An 18,541-nucleotide genomic window follows, 5' to 3' on the forward strand; every position below is an offset into this window, starting at 1 on the left:
TGTTTCACCTTCCTCATTTACGTTTTCATTATGTTTACCTACCTTGCATAGCTTTTTTGGTAATTCATCTTTTCTTGTATCCAGTCGAACTCCTCTTTTTGCTTTGAAGTATACGACATTTATCTTGTCTCTGTCCAATAGATATTGAACATGAATTTATATCTTTATGTTCCATACCCAAAGTATTTAAACACTCAAAATTGAAGTCACTAATTGTTGTGATAACAGCTATTTCGAGTCTGTTTTCAATACAAATGTTTCCTTCGGGCAGTTCTTCCAAATGTCGCTATGTGAACTCTGGTTAGTGTTTTGTATTTTTTCAGATATGGATCATGCTAAAAGCTGATTACTGACTAGTCATTGATACATCGGCAATATTTTGGATAACACATTTACTGTTGATTTGTTTTTCATCATTGAATGAGATTTAGGTTTCATTTTTTTAGCAATGCTACACTTTGAAAAAAAAATTATATGACATCTGTTGGGTATTTAGAATGTCTGGGTAACGCATCCGTGAAACGAAATTGCATAAATTGCAGTCTTCATAACCTTACACATTTATATCTTACTAACAGTAAAAATATTGTCACGTAAATTAAAATAATGTTTCTGAAATGTTTGTTTACCCTTTTATTGACATTTAAATGTCCCTTTAAATGTCACAAAAAAGGTAAACAAGCGTATTCAAGCGCTTATAACTTCTTTAAAAATAATTTTACATAAAAGCGGGTTTTTGTAGACGATAGAGTTAAAACCGAAGAATATTATGATATGAAGTTTTTATTTCCCAATTTTTGGTCGATTTTTGCTAAAATCATCGTCCACTGTCCCCTTAAAACCCGAGACTACTTATTGTTCACCTATTGAGTGAGGCTATCTAACGACTTTTATTTTATTTATTACATTGGGTTCGGATAATACAAAACCTCGGTTAATCAAAATTTGGAGTATCGGAGTTCTAATGTACTTACTTTGAAATGATATTTTAACCATATCATTAGATTATTTCAAAAAGCTCGTAACTTATTGGAGTAACCACCAGAATACAAAGCTTGAGAAAATATTACTCTTATCCAAAAAGTTAAAAAAACAGCTTTTTCGGCCTTGAAAGAGAAAAAAGTAAAATGTAATAATATTTTTTATAATCCCGAAACAATACTACAAAAAAGAACCTTTCGTAAAAGCTATTCCGATTCATTCACAGATGTCTCATCACTGTTGAATAAAAGCTGCTAAGATTATGATCCCAATGACAAAGACTCACGATCAACGAATTATTCTCAAATAAGCTATTCATTCAATTTTTTGCAGCCTTGGGTTTAACAATGGTAACTTCCTAAGAGTAGGCGTTCGAAATTTCCCAAACTGTTTTTCTGTGTTTGATGGTCGGCAGACGATTAAACGCTATCAAGTTTGAAGCTTCCACAAAGATTCTTATATAAATGTTAATTTAGATTATTGTTTTGCCATTCATCATATTGAGGTTCAAGGCAAACAGAGCGCTATTGAAAGGATTGATACAGGTATCTTATCGTCTCCTTTAATGTATGCCTTTTAGTAAACACCTTCTCCTTATACATATATTTAAGTAACTACTAATGAGTTACGAAAATACAGTGGGCGTTATACATTTAACGGCACAAGAGAGCCATTCTTTGCAGAGCTTCGTAAGGATCTTTAGAATAAACATGCTTATGTAATTGCATAAACGTTTAAAGTTAAGCAAAAAAGTATTAGCGTAGTTTTTGATCGCTGTCTATTTCGAAGGGTTTCTGTCTTAGACCTCTCTTCTTCCGCAGCAAAAATTTGTTGCTTCTCGAATGCATAGAGTTTTATTCAAAATCACACCTCCTTAAGTTCGAGGTGTTTTTCCGGATTTTTTGATTTTTATAATGGTAACGTATTGTTTTAACAATAATAAGGTTAATTTTTCGAAATCTGATATCCCATTTTGCCGAAATTCCTGTAGAATTTCTGTTTTGTAGATTTTTTATTCCCAGAGATTAAAAGTATTCACTGATATTTTCTGAGAATATTAAATTGGCTAAATGTAATTTTTAAAGCAACGAAATTCAGTTCTTCTGAAGAAAAAGACTTTTAAGTTTTCGCCGGTTGTACTAACTGAAACAAAAAATGACTCTTCTGTAGTTTATAGTGTTGCTTTCCCTCCCCCCCCCAACGTTCCTTTTTAACGTACGGGGTTCGTGTGGATTTGGAGTGAATAACGACGACAGCACTTGATGGAACATCAAAACACACTTTATTTACCAATATTAATCAGGGCAGCAACAAAACACTTTTACAGTCGTCGAAGATCTACTATAAACACGCTGAAACAATCAGCGGCACAGCCTTCACACTGTCAGGTAATAACGGGGGAGACAGCTTCACTGCAAAGCACCAGAGTACAGCTCCCGACTGTGCTCGGTCGTTCTCGGAACTGCACGTACTCTCGAGACTCACCACGCTACAACTTGCGATGCACTTGACGACACACAGAGCACAGCTCCCGACTCTTCGGTTCAGTCGTTCCCGGAGGTCAACACACTCTCTCGACGATGCACTAACCACGATACACAAGGAGATTCTTTCGGTGCACTCGACGACCCACTCGGCACTCGCTGACCGACTGTCAACTCGATGGATTCCACACGGACTAACTGACTCGATACTGACGAGAGAGACTAACTACTCGACGTACCAGCAGGGTTTATATAGCTTTCGGCTTGCGTTCGAGAACATTCTGGGCTAAACCGGTAAGAATTCGTTCCAGAAGGTTCTCCATCAGTCCATGGTATATCGCCAATTTTGTCGTCAAATGTAGCAACCTTGCCATCCCTTACAATATTTATGGCAACCCTAAGACTGCTTTGCGGAGAAGCTATCTTACCGCGCCTGGACATTTCGTAACAATAGCATTAATTTTTTGTCATGATGATAAATAAACAATTAAGCATGATGATAATTTTTAAATACATATTTTAAGCATGTGAAACTTAATTTTCTCTTCGGTCCTTATGTTTTCAATAAAATTTATAATTTGGGAGCTTTTTTAAAAGTTTAATTATTTAAAATTATGGAACTATATTATCTAATTAAAATTTTTAAAAAAATTAGGCTAAATTTAGTATGAACTGTGTGAAAACTGTGGTGTCGGCCTTTTTAGCTGCAATTTATCTTATCATTCACAATATTAAATTTGATATTCAGACCAAGTGTCTGATATAAAATCTTTTGCAGGTAACATTTAAAAAACAAATACTGTAAAAGAAACATCAAAATGTGTAGAATATTATTCGAATTTATTTTTTTTTGGGGGGGGGGAGCGCATTAAAAAGGAAAATTATTTTGTGTTTTATGCAATATTATTCCACATCATTGTTCATGTGCGTTGATTTCCAGAAAGCAGTTAACTTCTAGCGCAGTTCTCAAAAGATCTTGAAGAAAAACAAACTGTGTTATAGTAGTGAAATTTTTTAATACATCATGTCTTTTAATACTCATATTTTATTTTGATTTTTTTCATTTTCTGCAACAGAGAACTTTTTACATTTGCTTTCCTTCTACCTTACTGTATAGGTCCACTAGTGGTTGAGTGGTAAAGTCGTTGAACGCAAGTAGTTCATATCGGTGTTCAAATCCCGCAAACGAACCACAGGATGGGCAATTTCGTGGTTTTCCCTATGTGTATCTTGTATACAAGCCAGTTTCCCTTAGAAAGTTCACCACGCTTAATTTACATTAAGAAAACCTGGAAGTAAGTGACTTACAGGTATAAGAATTCGGCCTGGAGAAAATTATGACCATGTTGTATTACAGGCAGAGATTTTAAGTACTCTGACACTGCGGTTTTTTTACGGGGGGAAGGAAAGAATATCTATGTTATTGTAACTCTAGGGAAAACCATAGGCTTGGATGTTAAGAAAAAAGCCTTGGATGAGTTACTAGAGGACCAGAAAAATTATCTCTACGGCAAAGAATTCAAAAGCAACAGGAAGCGATTGTGAAGGAAGTGTCTCCAAAGGAAGAGGAAAGGAATCTAGTTTTTTATCCGCGAAATTTATGAAAAATTAAGTAAGGTGCAAAGTTTCATGCAATGTTCATCACCTGTGAAAGCTACAAACATAAGCATTTTCAGTTAAGCATCATGTTTTGCTTTAAAAACATTTTAAAATGTAGCAACAACAAATTATATTAGATAAATTTGAAAAAGGTGCAAACAACGTCGAGCGGCCCTAAGAGGAAAAAATTAAAAATAAAAGTGTCCCAGAGCGACAGTTACCTGTTGCTTTTATGAAGGGGACTCCTCATCCAAACAATAACATCTCTTCCTCATCATCTTCCATTTAAGGTATCCACTCATCTTCGTACGGGCACGACAAAATTAGGTTACATTACAGTCTTTTTACATATTTAGCATTCATTGTAGTTATCTTTCTCTGTTTTAAGTTTAATGACTTATACTGTTTTTGTTTTATGAACTTTTGTATATAATTGCTTTTATAAAAGCTTATATCAGCAAACGCTAGTGGGCCAGGAAAGGATTAATCCATTTTGCATTTATTCCTGTGGGAGGAAAGTTTCGGTTTAGGAACATTTCGAATGACGAACAACCTTTTGGAAAGAGTTAAATTCGCTGTACCTGTTTGATTCTCTGTTTCCAATGAAAGAGCTTACCGTATGTGTTGAAAAATCACATTAGATATAGTTTTCTGCATTAAACCGATTTTTTAATGCATTGAAAAAATTCTAATATTCTGGTTTTAATTTTGTGAAAATACTATTTATTTTAACAATGAAAGGCTTTTAAGAGCTTTTCCTTAAAATTTTTTGAGACTCAAATATTCTCAGACTTATTGAATACTTTAACTTCTGACTCTGCTTTCTATAATCTTATAAATACAGACATAAAGGAATATTTTAAAGATTTTACAAACGCAATGCTTCCGCAATGAGATTTTTATAAGTGCTAAAATTTTAATCATTTTTTTAAATGTTCGCATCTTAAAGTCATTGTTTTAGTTATTTTGTTATTTAGTCATTTTAGAACTTATTTATTCTCGATCGTACTGTTTCAGCTATCGTTTCCAACGCTATCGTTACTTCAACAGCTATCGTTTCCTTTTCAAAATAATGATGTACAATTTTTTTTAACTTGAAGGTTTTACCTAAGAATTGCTCGTATTATACCTCAAATTTAACGAAGTTTCTTCTTAAAATTATAATTTGTATTACAGTGTATTAACTCTGTTTTTAAATTATCTCGCAGCAATTATTTTCTTCTTAATGGTGAAACACGAGCAAACTACCATTTTAGGCGCATAACAAAAACCTAGTGATTACGTTCTTTAAAAATGTTTCAAATAAATGAACACATGTAGGTAATTATTAATGGCTAAGAACTATTTGTTTCAGAACTTAGTACCATGATCTGCATCCTTAATGCATAACACAGAAGAAAAGGCTAGATTTTCTAGAGATAGTAGAAGTATATGTGCTTGATATATTATTACCTCACGAAATGAACTAGATAAGGAAATATGCATGAGTTATTTGAAAGCGTTGAGACAACTACGCAAGTAAACAAAATAGTTAAAATAAAGTCATTATAAGCGCTTACTAATGATCGTTGCGCAGTCGGAGAGGAAAAAAACTGTTAAAAATGAATGGATAATATGCTTTATCTTTGATATATCAAGATAAATTTATTTTGTCTAAATTGTCGAAGCGAAATATATATTATCTGCTATTTAAAAATCTGCTCGATTATCTCTTCCAGTGCCAAAAAAGGTACCTTTAGCATTAAATGTTTCTGCTTCCTTTTAGAACCCTCGAGCATTACTTTCTGATATAACGAAGCGAAACAGGAGATGCTAGATTTGGAGAATTTACAGTGGTACCTCGGTATACGTCCGCTTTGAAATACGTCAAACCTGGTATACGTTCTTTTGGATGCGAAGATTTTTATCCGGTAGACGATATTTGTTTGAAATACAATTCTAACTCGATGAGTCAGGACTGCGCGCGCTACTCTTGTTTACCTTTTTCGAGACAATGCTACGACTGCCCATGAGCTTCCGTGCGCCTGTTTCTACTATTTAGTAAACAATCCGCTCTATAACTCTGAATTTTCCCTTAATTTGGGGTTCTTTCGCGTAGAAGTTTTACAAATTCATTAATAATGAGTTTAAGGGAAGTTAATGAAGAGGGTTAAGCAACGAAGAAAATTGTTAGGATCACCATGGAAGTGAAAAAAATACGTGAAAAGTATGAACATGGCATGCGTACGCAGGACTTCGTTACTGCATACTATATGTCAGATACAATGATGTCTATGATTGTGAAAAACAAAGCTGCTATTAAATCGGCTAACGTTGCAAAGAGGGATGAAATCGATTACCAAAGATCAGAGACTTTAGAGTGTCTTCAAGTAAGAGTATGTTTAGTCTTTAGAGTATGTTCAGTAAATTGCTTTTGATCCGGACATAAGAAAAACATTTATATACATTATCATGTGTCATGCTTCATTTAGGTACAATACAGATTTCGAATACTGCATCTGTATTTTAGCATTAAATAATGTTATGATAATAACAATAAGACTTTTTATAAGAAAAGATTAATTTGTAGAGACATTAGGATATCTTTTAAAGCAGAAGAGATGAAAAATAAGCAATGCCTTCGCCGGGACTCGAACCACGGCCCTTTCGAATACGCGCCGAGTGTGCTGACCACTACACCACGAAGGCATGCTAAGTAAGCGGGAGAAATACCTTATAAATTATTTTCTCTCTATTTCTTATTGAAAACGTTTCGTCTATGGACAGAACGGATTAATGACGTATACCAAAGCAGCGCTGACAAAGTAGCGTTGTACTAAGACTAAAGAAGGTTTGGTTTAGGTGACTACCGCAAATCCTCAAGGGCTGTCTGAGGGGAGTATGTCTTCGTGGAAGACTTTCTAAAGAAAACTGCCTCGTATACACGTTACACACGAGGAAAACCACCAAAAGGCCCGTGCAGTCAGCCCGCTTTCGGGATCCGAACCTTGGACCGAAATACCAGTGTTCAGTGATATTACCGTTCCGCCGCTGGTGGGCATCTAAGACTAAAAAAAGGCTCAAAATTTAACTTTCGATGTGTAAATGTTCTGCATCAAAATTAATTACGAAAATTTTCGCTTTCCTTCCATACTAACTTAGGCAAAATGTTTTTCTAATCTATATGTTTAGATGATGTTTCCTATAGTAAACTGATCTCCAGTGCAGAACAGACATTATTTAATGAATATACGTGTATCATTTATGATATTACTTGCTCATTATGCAAAATTTTAAGAAGTAAGTAAATTTGTCTGCCCTATCTATTGTAAAAATATAAGCAGTTCCATTTTCTGTGTTATCATTTTCACTAAACACATTGTTAAGTGAAAATTTTAAAATACGCTTCGAGGGCTGAAAAGCGAAGACGGGAAATTTTTCTGTTTGGGATTTATTGTAGTCTTCGATTAGCTACAATATTAGTACCTATTTTTTCTTATTTTGCTATGGAAGTAGTCCTTAAATTTATACTTTGAGCTAGAATCTACTAGAAGATTTAGCCAGTTGGGGTAAAAAACAAATTCGTTAAAAATTCCTTAATTTTGCTTCACGTGTTTTTGCTATCTTTATTATTAGTGCCGTTGATAGTATCAATGAATTAAGAAAAAAGGTATATCTACAATGCGCATTGATCAACAAGCTGACAACATCGAATGTTAGCTCATATTTTCGACATGCAGGACCTCATCTGAATTTTTAGCAACCTTTTATCTTAAAAACAGATACTATGCTTACTATTTTTTTTTTAATGTGAGAGGCTTCTTGAAACGCGTGGTTATTCCGGACTGCGAGGTCTCGCAAACACGTCTATGGTTTAACGGTTATGGTATTTTTTTATTTATGTTTTTAATAATGTATATCGCATATGTACACTTAAATAACACAAACTAAACTTTATCCCCTTAAAACACTGAAAGTTTCCGAATTTTATTTTTATTTTTAGTCCAAAGGGATTTGAATCCCGAAGGACTATTAGTTTCGTTTTGGCATTTTGCGTCGGACTCATAAATGTCGGTTCACTTTTCAAACTGTTGCCACAAAATGTTAGAGTCCTGCATTATATTTGAAGAAATTAAATAATGAAAAATCTGCATAAATGTATGTATATTTCTCGTATTGTGATAAAACAACGGTACATAGAGTCATCGAATTTTGAATAACGTAATCCTCCAACGAATATGAGCATGTGGAAGACCAAATTTGAAATTTGAAATTTGTTTTATGATCGATTTCCTATTTTTTAAAACTTTGACGAATTTTTGATTAACAAATTCAAGGATTTCAAAGCGAGCAATGGCAACGTTGTGCAGAAAAAACATTTTTATCTCCAGCGCGTGAGTCTCTGTATCGGAAATTCTAAAGATATGCTCGTTTTAAAACTATTTTGCGATATTGCTGTTGCACTGGATCTTATGGTTTAAGTGCGAGGAACATGATATTTAATAAAGAAAGGTAACACACAAAATGTTAAAAAACGCCCCTTTGGACGTAATTTAAAATCTGAAATATTTCAGATTTTTTTTTTTTTTTAAATTTTTTAGCCCAGATGGGCTATTTTTCCAGATGGGTTAATAATTTCGGTTTGGTACTTTGCCTCGTCCACTATAAAATGGCTTTTCACTTTTCAAATTGTTGCCACCAAATATTAGAGCCCTGCATTATATTTAAAGAAATTAAGTAATAAAGAATTTGCATGATGTTTCTCGCATTGTTAAAAAGTAACGGTAGATAGAGACACTAAATTTTGACTAACGTAGTCCTCCACTCGAATATGGGTACCTGGAAGTCCAAATTTGGAATTTGTTTTATTATATATTTAATATTTTGTAAAACTTTGTAAAACCAATTTTTGATTAACAAACACCGATTTCAAAGCTAGCAATGACACACTGTACGGAATTTTTTTTTTAAATCTCTAGCGCGCGAGACTGTGTATCGGAAATTCTAAACATATGCTGTGTTTAAATATTTTGTGATACTGCTGTTGAATGGAATTTTATGGTTTAAATGAGAAGAACATGACGTTTAATAAATAAAGGAAACACATAAACGTTAAAAAAACGCCCCTTTGAGCATAATATAAAATTTGAAAACATTCAGGTTTTTTTTTTTAATTTTAATTTTAATTTTTTAAGACTATTTAAACACTTTGTGCGCCACGTAATATTACAAAGGCTTACAGAAATAAGTAAAAAAAGCAAACAATACAATAATACAGCAGGAGATAAAATTAAATTATAAATTCACAGATGAAAGTTAACGATTCACGATGCGGTCTTATGTGAGCTTTCAAGTTTTGAGCATTCAAAGTGACAACATTTCCGAGTTTTCCGAACTAAGAAACAAAATTAATTAATATAATTGATGTCATACGAGAGCAGTGCCAAACGTTTTGACAAAAACGCTGGAAATTTATGTGAACAAAAATCACCGGAAATTTCTTTAATAAAATGAACCAGTTAACATAAAAAACGTCTATTATAACTATCACGTTTCGCGAAAGGTCCATGTTATATACTAAATTGGGGTATGGTCGTGTTAGAGAAGAATGTCTTGTTTTTATGTTTTATATATAACTAGGCTTTCGTCGGGCTTTTAAATGTACCATAAAAATGCCTAAAGGGAAGACCAAACATTAAATTCGAAAACTTTCGTCTGGCTTTTAAATGTACCATAAAAATGCCTAAAGGGAAGACCAAACATTAAATTCGAAAACTGCACAGAATTTTACTCTGCAGAAAAACTTTATCAAAAAAGCAAACAACAACAAAAAAATGAAAAAACATAAATTTCAATAAAAATGTATTATATATATATATATATATATATAAATTACAATGAAATAAGCAATAAGCACAAATATTAATTATCCTAATAAATAAATTAATCAAATTTCCGTTACAAAATCTTAAGAATTAAAATGGTATAAAGGAAGTTAAGAACTTTGTTTCCTAAAAAAACTGTTGCCAAAACCACATTTCTAACAGAATGAAACAATCATCAGAAATCAATAACTAATCAAAATTGTGCTTTGTGGGTGACATAATTCAAAATATACAAACCTTTTTTCCATTAGCTAATAAAGAAAAAGAGAGAGGGGGGAAAGGAAATTCTTTCTGTTGTGCTTCGCGAGACACAAGCGGTTCAGAATAAGATTGCGTTGTGCGTGTTGCGTGTATAATTAATAATATTTTATCTCATATTTTCAATAGTCAGGAGTCTAGTATACAAAGCATTGAATGAAAAACTGTAGCCAAAACCACATTTCTAAAAGAATGAATCTATTCAAAATGATACGATTTCATCAAAAAAAGGTAAAATTTAAAAAAAAATATGATTCGAATTTTGAAAAACATCGCTTCGAGGTGCACTGACTCGTGTCTAGATGCACCTATGTAACAAATTTCGCAGCTCTGGGTCTATTAGCTTACGCGCAGCACGAACGAAAGACACACAGACAAACTCTTTCTTTTATTACATTGTAGAAATAAGAAATCATGGCTAGATTTTTCCACTTGAGGCAGAAAGATGTACGCTCACCGCGATAGTTACTAGTACGATCTAAGTTAACTAGTACATATCATAAGCGGCTAGATATTTACAAAGCTAATGCAGAACAACAAATTTTCGGCAAATGAAAGAAGAAAAAAAAATTGTTTGAAGCTCAATTTTTTTAATTTCACACAATTAATATGCTAAGTTAGGTTTCTTTCATTTGCTCTCATATTAGAGTAAAATGACCCAAACGAATCCGACGGCTCTTCTCAGTTTCAGTCTTCTGTATTGGCGATCACCTTAGAGTATATCATTATGGGTGAGATCAAATACCTATGTTTTATCTTCGTTCTCAGTAATAGTGTAATACAGAATGCAGAAATACTGTAATGCATACCTCAGTAATACAGAACGTATTACCAAAATATGAGCCATATTCTTGAAGTTGTTTCAAATAAATGGAATTTAGTCCTTAATCCTGAAGATTTGAAAGAGGCAGTATTTTTCTCGCCATTTCTTTTAGTACCATAAAAAGGAATTTTGATGAAAGGCTGTTTTGTACCCTTGCAAATGATGATACGACAAAAATTTATATAACGAATTAAGAGCTAAAAGGTAGAGCAAGGAGAAAAGAAAATATTCAAATTAGCAATCAGCAAATCGATTACAAACTTTAGGAGAGACAGAGTACATACAACCTAGATGATGGAAAATCAGCTGAAGGCGCAGATGAAGAAGAATCCCAAGTTTTACGAGGATTATAAAACTGTGATGATAGATCAGAATGTACAAGAATGTATCGTGGAAGAATCGGAGTGTTTAGAAACTTAAAAAGAGTTCTTTTTTCCGCACCAAGCCTAAGTAGAAAAAACTTCGAAGACACCACACTTCGCGTCGTCTTCACCGCATTATCACATGCTGATAGCAAACTTGCATTGAAGGATTCTTTAGAATCAGATGTTTCTTTTCATTTGAAACTTACTCCACTACTTTAAAAATAATATAAATATGGAATTGTGATTTTTGGAAAACTCTAGTTGCAGCTTTCTGAACTTTCCTGAATTCCATCATGCAGCTTTTATTGACATAAATTTTCGCCACTTGTGCAATACAGTACGCATTTACACAAAGTGGAACCAATTCAGTCCTTCAATTTTAAGGAAATGTAAATTTCAACCAGTTTTCTAGGTGAAAACAGACATGGCAGAGACATATTAAACCTTGGTTATACAACCGCATTTCTTTTATGACTTAAAAAAAAAAAAAAAAAAAGCACTGCTCGAATGTGCAAAGAAACATTTTTAAAAAAAATCTTTTAACCCCATCACGCAATTAGTCGCTTAAACCCGCGCGACGCAGCAGAAACGCCTTCTAGACATAAATCTCTTTGTGAAAAAGAAAAACAGCAAAAATACCTCAACTGATAAATTTCTCATCAGCAGGCTCTGCGAGTCTCAGGAGAAAGAGGAGAAAAAAAAAAAAAGCTCATCAAAATGCTTATCAGTTTTCCCGACCCCCTGAGACAGATCCAGCTATCCCTGACCCTTGAAAATGCTCTCTCTCTCTCCACCGCATCAGAAGAAAAGCCGGCTTCCCCGCCAGCCGTCATAACAACGCAAAAAGACACGCAAACTACAGAAACAACAAAACGCGGAAAGTGGTGACCCACATGTGCAGGTGCTACGGCAGAAAAAGAGCGTGGGTAGTAAACGGACGCCCACGGGAGTTGTGACGTCACGGCACGTGACTGCCTGCTCGCTCACTCACACGTGCGTGGTGGTTATGGCGCGGAATCATGGAGTAGTGGCGTTTTTATGCAATTTAATTCTGGACACAACGGGTACGGGCTTCGTGATTCTACTGCGGTAGCCAACTAAGGAAGACATTGATTATTCGTAGCTGAAAAGGTGAGAGATTTAGAAAACATTTCATGCTTATTGCTTTGCTTTGCACGACTTAATTGGCGAGATCCTCTGTTTTTTCAGAATCAGCTGACGAGGGTTCTGTTAGCTTAGTATGGAACTCGAGATGATCTTCCCTTTTTTAATATTCGAATCTGCTGATGTGCCTGAATGACAGGAGGGTAATGTCCATGATCTTCCATTACACCCTTTTGAAAGTCCGGATGCTTAATTAGGGAATACCCGGTCACATTTCCGGCCAAGGATTACGTTACTCTGATATCCGGGGAAAAAAAAATGTGCTGGCTGATCTAAGACAGGCGCGATCGTCAGTTAACTTTGACTGTTGAGAGACCCAGTTGTGTAAAGAAGATGCGATTCGATAAATAATAAAGATCTCTATCCCTGTTGAAAAAAAGAGTTTTGAAATGTTATTACCGAAGATGCCATGTTCAGTTTTCGATTGAAACGAAGCATTCAGTGTTAGGCAGAAGGTTTGTTTTCTTTTTCAGCTTGTAGAACCAAACAAAACAAGAAAGGGATTGAAATGTATATTAATGACTTCGATTCTAAATCCTTGTCTGCGGAAGTGTATTTAAACTCTGAGGTGCTTCGCTAACACTAGAAAAAACAATCAGTAAATGTGTATGAACTTGATTCTTTTATTTAGATTTACCATAATATTTGTATTCTCTCAAACGGGAACAATTGTTAGAAAACACTCATAACAGGGAATAAAATCTACTAGAGTTTATCTGCTAAAGTAGCTATGTTTGAAAGTCTAAATAAAGATTTTTTTAACGAAAACCCTTTATTAAAAAGAATAAGTACCTATGACTTAGAATAAATACCTATGATTAAAAAGTCTGAAAACCTATGATTGAAAAGAATAAGCACCTATAACCTAGGAATAACACCTATAACCTATAGGTGCTTATTCTTCTTATTCTCTTTATTCTATTCATTTATATTCTTTAACTTAGAATAAGCACCTATAGCCTATTACTCTGATTAAAAAGTCTAAATAAAGAATTTGATGACAAAAAACAACAGTGAGTTAGAAGAAATTTTTAAAAATTCATCTGACTATGCCTTATTAAGAAGTTATTAGTATTTATCACTAACATTGTAAGGTATTATCTCCCTCCTTCACGCATGCCTTCGTGGTGTAATGGTCAGCATACTCGGCGCGTATGCGAGAGGTCCAGATTCGAGTCCCGGCGAGGGCATTGCTTATTTTCATGTACTTCTGCTTCAAAATAACCTCACGACTCTACAGTGTGAACTTTAAAAGTTATTTGTTATTTTTAATGACATAAAAATATCGCTGCTATTTAGTTCACCGTTGATTTTGGAGCTTTGTAACGCTTTTATGGTTGAATCAGCTTTTCAATCTCTTTCTTTAAAATCATATTATAATCATTATTATGAATACTCTTTCGAAAGGTACCGAATTTCCTGACATGCTGAAGCTGTATTCTGTTATTTGAGCAAGATTGGGTTATGATTTTTTTTTTCTATTTTTAAAGTGTATCCATTTTTCTTCACATTCTTTCATTATTTTTCCAAATTTCATAATTAGCTGACCAAAAAAAACTTTTGGAAACAAATAAATATATAACCAAGATTCACCAAGATAAAGAAATTAATAAGATAAAGTTCGAAAATAAGAACCAAGATTCACAAAACGACACGTGACTTAACAAAATAATAAGTGTGCGGGAACCGCAGTCTAATATCTTCTGTATAAAGAAACGAAACAGAATTGAAATTAACGTATTCCACGATTGTACGCAATATGTGTTTCGTGATTTTAAAAATCTGCCAATGATCTCTCTTCTTAAAAATTACGATCGTGAGATTTTTATTAAATGCCTGCCTTGAATTGTATTTTATTTTTTTTTAGTTACGAATTTGCATATTTTGGGTACGTTTCATTTCATTCTCTTTGAAATAACACAGAATCGATAGTTTTATATTTTCACCAGGAACATGTATACAGTGTTCTGAAATATACTGAATTTATATGAGTATTTACAATTTCTGATGAAGATACTTTCTAGTAATTTTACTCCAAGATTACAAATTTTATGAAAATCAAAATGCCGCGAATTATAACTGAAAAGTGTAGTGAGAAAAAAAGAAGTCTAATTATTTACATACAAATATTCTTTTTGTATGAAAAAAAGAGAATAAATATAACTTTCATTATTTATTCTCAAATTTTGTCCATCTTGGGAAGTTTCCGAATATTTCTTTTTAGTTTAAGTTAAAAGTAAGTTACTTAGTGGTTATTTCAATCTATTACCATTATTTCAATAAATGTCACTCTAAAAATTTTAATATTTAGCTGTTAATTTGTTTGAATTACAAACTGTGACCAACAGAAATTTCTCAGAGATACCTACTTTCATATTACAGACTGCGAATAAGTATAAATTTGAATTTTTCTTTGCGTGATTTTTACATCTTTGTTTTGACAAATATGTAGTAATTTTTTTAAATTTAATTAACAAATTTTGTTTTATTAGAAGAAAAATATAATCTTTTTCCTTTCTTTCTTTCTCTTCTTTTTATTAGACCAAAAGGGTGTCAGTTCGAATGGGTTATTAGTCTCGAAACGGGATTTGGTAGCGTATCAATTTAAATGTCTGAATCACTTTTCAGATTGTTGCCACAAAATATTATCTCCTGTATAACTTTTAAAGAAAATAAATAATGAATAATCTGCGTTTCTCGCACTGTGAAAGAAGACGTTACCAAGGGCCACCAAATTTTGAATAATGTAGGCCTCTACCCGAACATGTGCACCTGGAAAGCCGAAATTTGGAATTCGAATTTTATTTTTCATATTTTGTAAAATTTTAATGAATTAACAAACTCAATAGTTTTGAAAGCGAGCAGTGGCAAGGCTGTACGCATGAAAACAATTTTATCTCCAGCGCGTAAGACTATCTATCGCAAATTCTAAAGATATACTGTTTTTAAATATTGTGTGATTTTGCTATTTAACTGAATTTTATGTGGCGTAATTGCGAAGAATTTAATTAATAAATTTAGCACGCAAAACATTAATAATTAAAAGACAAAAAAAAAAAAAAAAAAGTTTTGTAATCCATCTTACTAAGAAAACAGCACATTGACATGATAAACTGAGAAAAAATAGAAAAATGTATACTAACACTTATATACTTAACACTTATCGAAAATTTTAAACACATGCTAATTTTAAAATTTTTGTAATTTTACTGTTGAATTGTATATGGCGTAAGTGAAAAGAAAATTATGCTTAATAATAAAACTAAAAAGACAAAAAGAAATGGGTTAGCAGGAATAAGTGCAAAAGAACACTGCTACACTGCGCACTTATATAGTGTATAAATGCCTTAAAAAAAACCTTTAGGGAGACATTTTAAAATCTGAGCACTTTCAGTTTTTTATTAGTCCCGAAAGTGTAATTCTCCCAGAAGCGTTCTACGTTGTTTCACTTCTCACTTTCATTTTTATAATGAATTTTCACAATCAAAACTCAATGTTTTCAAATTAATCAAAACTCGTTGTTCCTTTATTTAGTGCTCCATCTCGACTTAGCTGCAAAATGAACTGAAAGTTGTAAAATGCCATTGTTGCCAAGTCAAATCAAAGTCGATATTCTTAAATTGGAATATTTACTTGTTTTAAGTATCAGAAATGTTTTCCATTTAAAAAAAAAGTAGTTATTGGGGCATATTTAAGCCTGCGCTTTTGTTGGGGCACCTTATATTATAGAACATAATGCGTGTCTTTTCCTCTTGGAAAATATCACGTTGTGCCTGATCTTAGAGATTGTTTTCTTCTTCCTTCTCATGAGCTGAAAGAAATACACTGCATGAGATTTTTTATTTGGCTTGTTTAACTCTCAGTATACTCCGTGGCAAATGTTGCTGCATTTTTAAATATTCATCTCACTGTAATACTGTTATGGATTTTGTATTTAGTTGGCTATTTTTAGAAAAAAATTTAATTAAAACTGTTTTATTTCTCCGTGCAGTGCTGCGCGTGACGAATTTTAAGAGAAATCTACGCCGGAAAAGGAAAAATGCAAGAGCACATGCATTTAACATTTAATAAAAGTTTATCTCCGTAATTCATATTTAATTTGAATAAATGTAATTGACTATAATGTTAACTGTAACCGTAATTGTACGCTTTTTTCTTTCCAGAAATTGCTAGAACTCTCTCGTGCGGCCAGTTTAAAAATCTAAAAAAGCCAGAGAGAGAACATCTCAGCTCAGTTGTTGTTTAGATAACTGTTTGTTGTTGATTGTAGCGAATTCGCGGTGAGATCGGATTAGCTTTCTCTGCGCTTTGGATTGCGTTCTATTTAACGTTTTAGTAGTTCAAAATATAACTGCTGCGTGATATTGTGTGATATTGTACAAATATCTGTGAGGAAAAATCCAGCGTTTCGTTATATTTCTTGTTATATTTATCGGACTTGTGCATTCAGTCTATTACGAACCCGTGCGCAAGCAAGAATACGATGAAATAATGAGTTCGGATGAGTGTCAGTATCAACCTATTGTAATTCATATTCATCAGTAGTTCCTACTGCTTTATCAATTAACTCTTTATCGACAGAAATTCTTTCTTCTGTGTCTTAACTGTACATTACTTCTGTGTATTAACTGTACAGCTTCCCTTTTTAAAATTGTACTTTAGGCATCTGGTGATAAATATATTCTTTCTTATGTCTAGCTAATCTGATAAAGCTGAAGTCTGCATGGTAAGAGTAGTAATTGGCAGGAGGCGGGAGAACACACTCCACGTTAGCCCAGAAGAGCTATTAATTAATCTTTTAGCATTTTGTGTTGGTTCAGTAGAAACGGCGTTTCACTTTTCAAATTGTTGCTACCAAATATTAGAGCCCTGCATTATATTTAAAGAAATTAAATAATGAAGAATCTGCATGCATGCATATATGTTTCTTGAACTGCGAATAAACAACAGTATCTAGAGATATCAAATTTTGAATGCACTCAAATATGGGCATCAGGAAGCCTAAATTTGGAATATGGAATTTGTTTTCTATTTCACGTTTTGTAAAACTTTAACAAATGTTTAATTAACAAACCTAACGATTTCAAAGCGAGCCGTCGCAACACTGTACGGAAGGGAAGAAAAAAACATTTTTATCTTCAGCCCGCGAGACCGTGTATCGGAAATTCTAAAGATATTCTCTTTTTAAATTATTTTGCGATATCACTGTTAAAATTGAATTTTATGGTTTAAGGGCAAAGAGCATAATATTTAATAAATAAAGGTAACACATGTTAAAAAAAGCCCCTTTGGGCATAATATAAAATCTGAAAACCTTTAGTTTTATTTAAATTTTTATTTCATAATGTTTTTATTTTCACTTTGGTGCCCGACATACGAAACTTCTGGATACCTCAGCCTTCTGTGATTCACCTCATATATATGCATATGTTTAAGTAGGTGCCTCGTATTATGATAACGTTTTCCACGGCTATTCTGATAACATTAAATAATGAGAAAGAAATATCCTTCAAAACAGCAATGGAATTAACGTATTAATGTAATGTAAATATAACTAGAAACATTTAAATACTGATTGTCGGAATATTTCAACCCGTGGATTGCCTACAAGCATTATGCAAAAGTTTATTTATGAATAATTTATGAAATATTTTGATCAGTGCTCTACCCGTTATCGTAATAATCGGCGGGCATTCCTTATACCAGCATTTTTATTAGGAATTCAGCGATTTCATCTTTACATTCTTCAGAGAGTATATTGCATAATGTGCTTGGATTTGTTTCAGAAAGCCCTTCTAAGATATCTTATGTTATATTCTTCTGCCTGAAGAAGAGAGACCTGTGTTTCATCATTCTCGAAATCGACAGAATTTTTAAATAATCTACGCCGGATTAAACAAACGGTTGATTTTTCGCTTAATTTTAAATGGTTGATTAAGACCAAGCAGTTTGTTAATAAATCTTTATTTGGTCACATTTTAATTTTAGTCATTTTCATTTGTT

The 18,541-nt window shown here is 33.0% G+C and overlaps 1 protein-coding gene across 2 annotated transcripts in view; it reads left to right on the plus strand.

The window, feature by feature from the left end:
- The window catches only part of LOC118196290 (uncharacterized), a 208,566-nt gene that overhangs the window by 124,027 nt on the left and 65,998 nt on the right, over positions 1–18,541 (plus strand). The window contains exon 1 of one of the 2 annotated variants that reach the window (XM_035367713.2): positions 12,283–12,505. The exons of the other annotated variant lie outside the window; for it this stretch is intronic. The gene's annotated coding sequence lies outside the window, so the exon portion shown is untranslated. Of the gene's footprint in view, positions 1–12,282; positions 12,506–18,541 lie in introns of those variants that run through there. 2 annotated transcript variants of the gene reach the window in all.

Source organism: Stegodyphus dumicola, chromosome 12, assembly GCF_044657685.1.
Source record: "Stegodyphus dumicola isolate Sdum_Otavi_A_Nest chromosome 12, ASM4465768v1".
Taxonomy (NCBI): Eukaryota; Metazoa; Arthropoda; class Arachnida; order Araneae; family Eresidae; genus Stegodyphus; species Stegodyphus dumicola.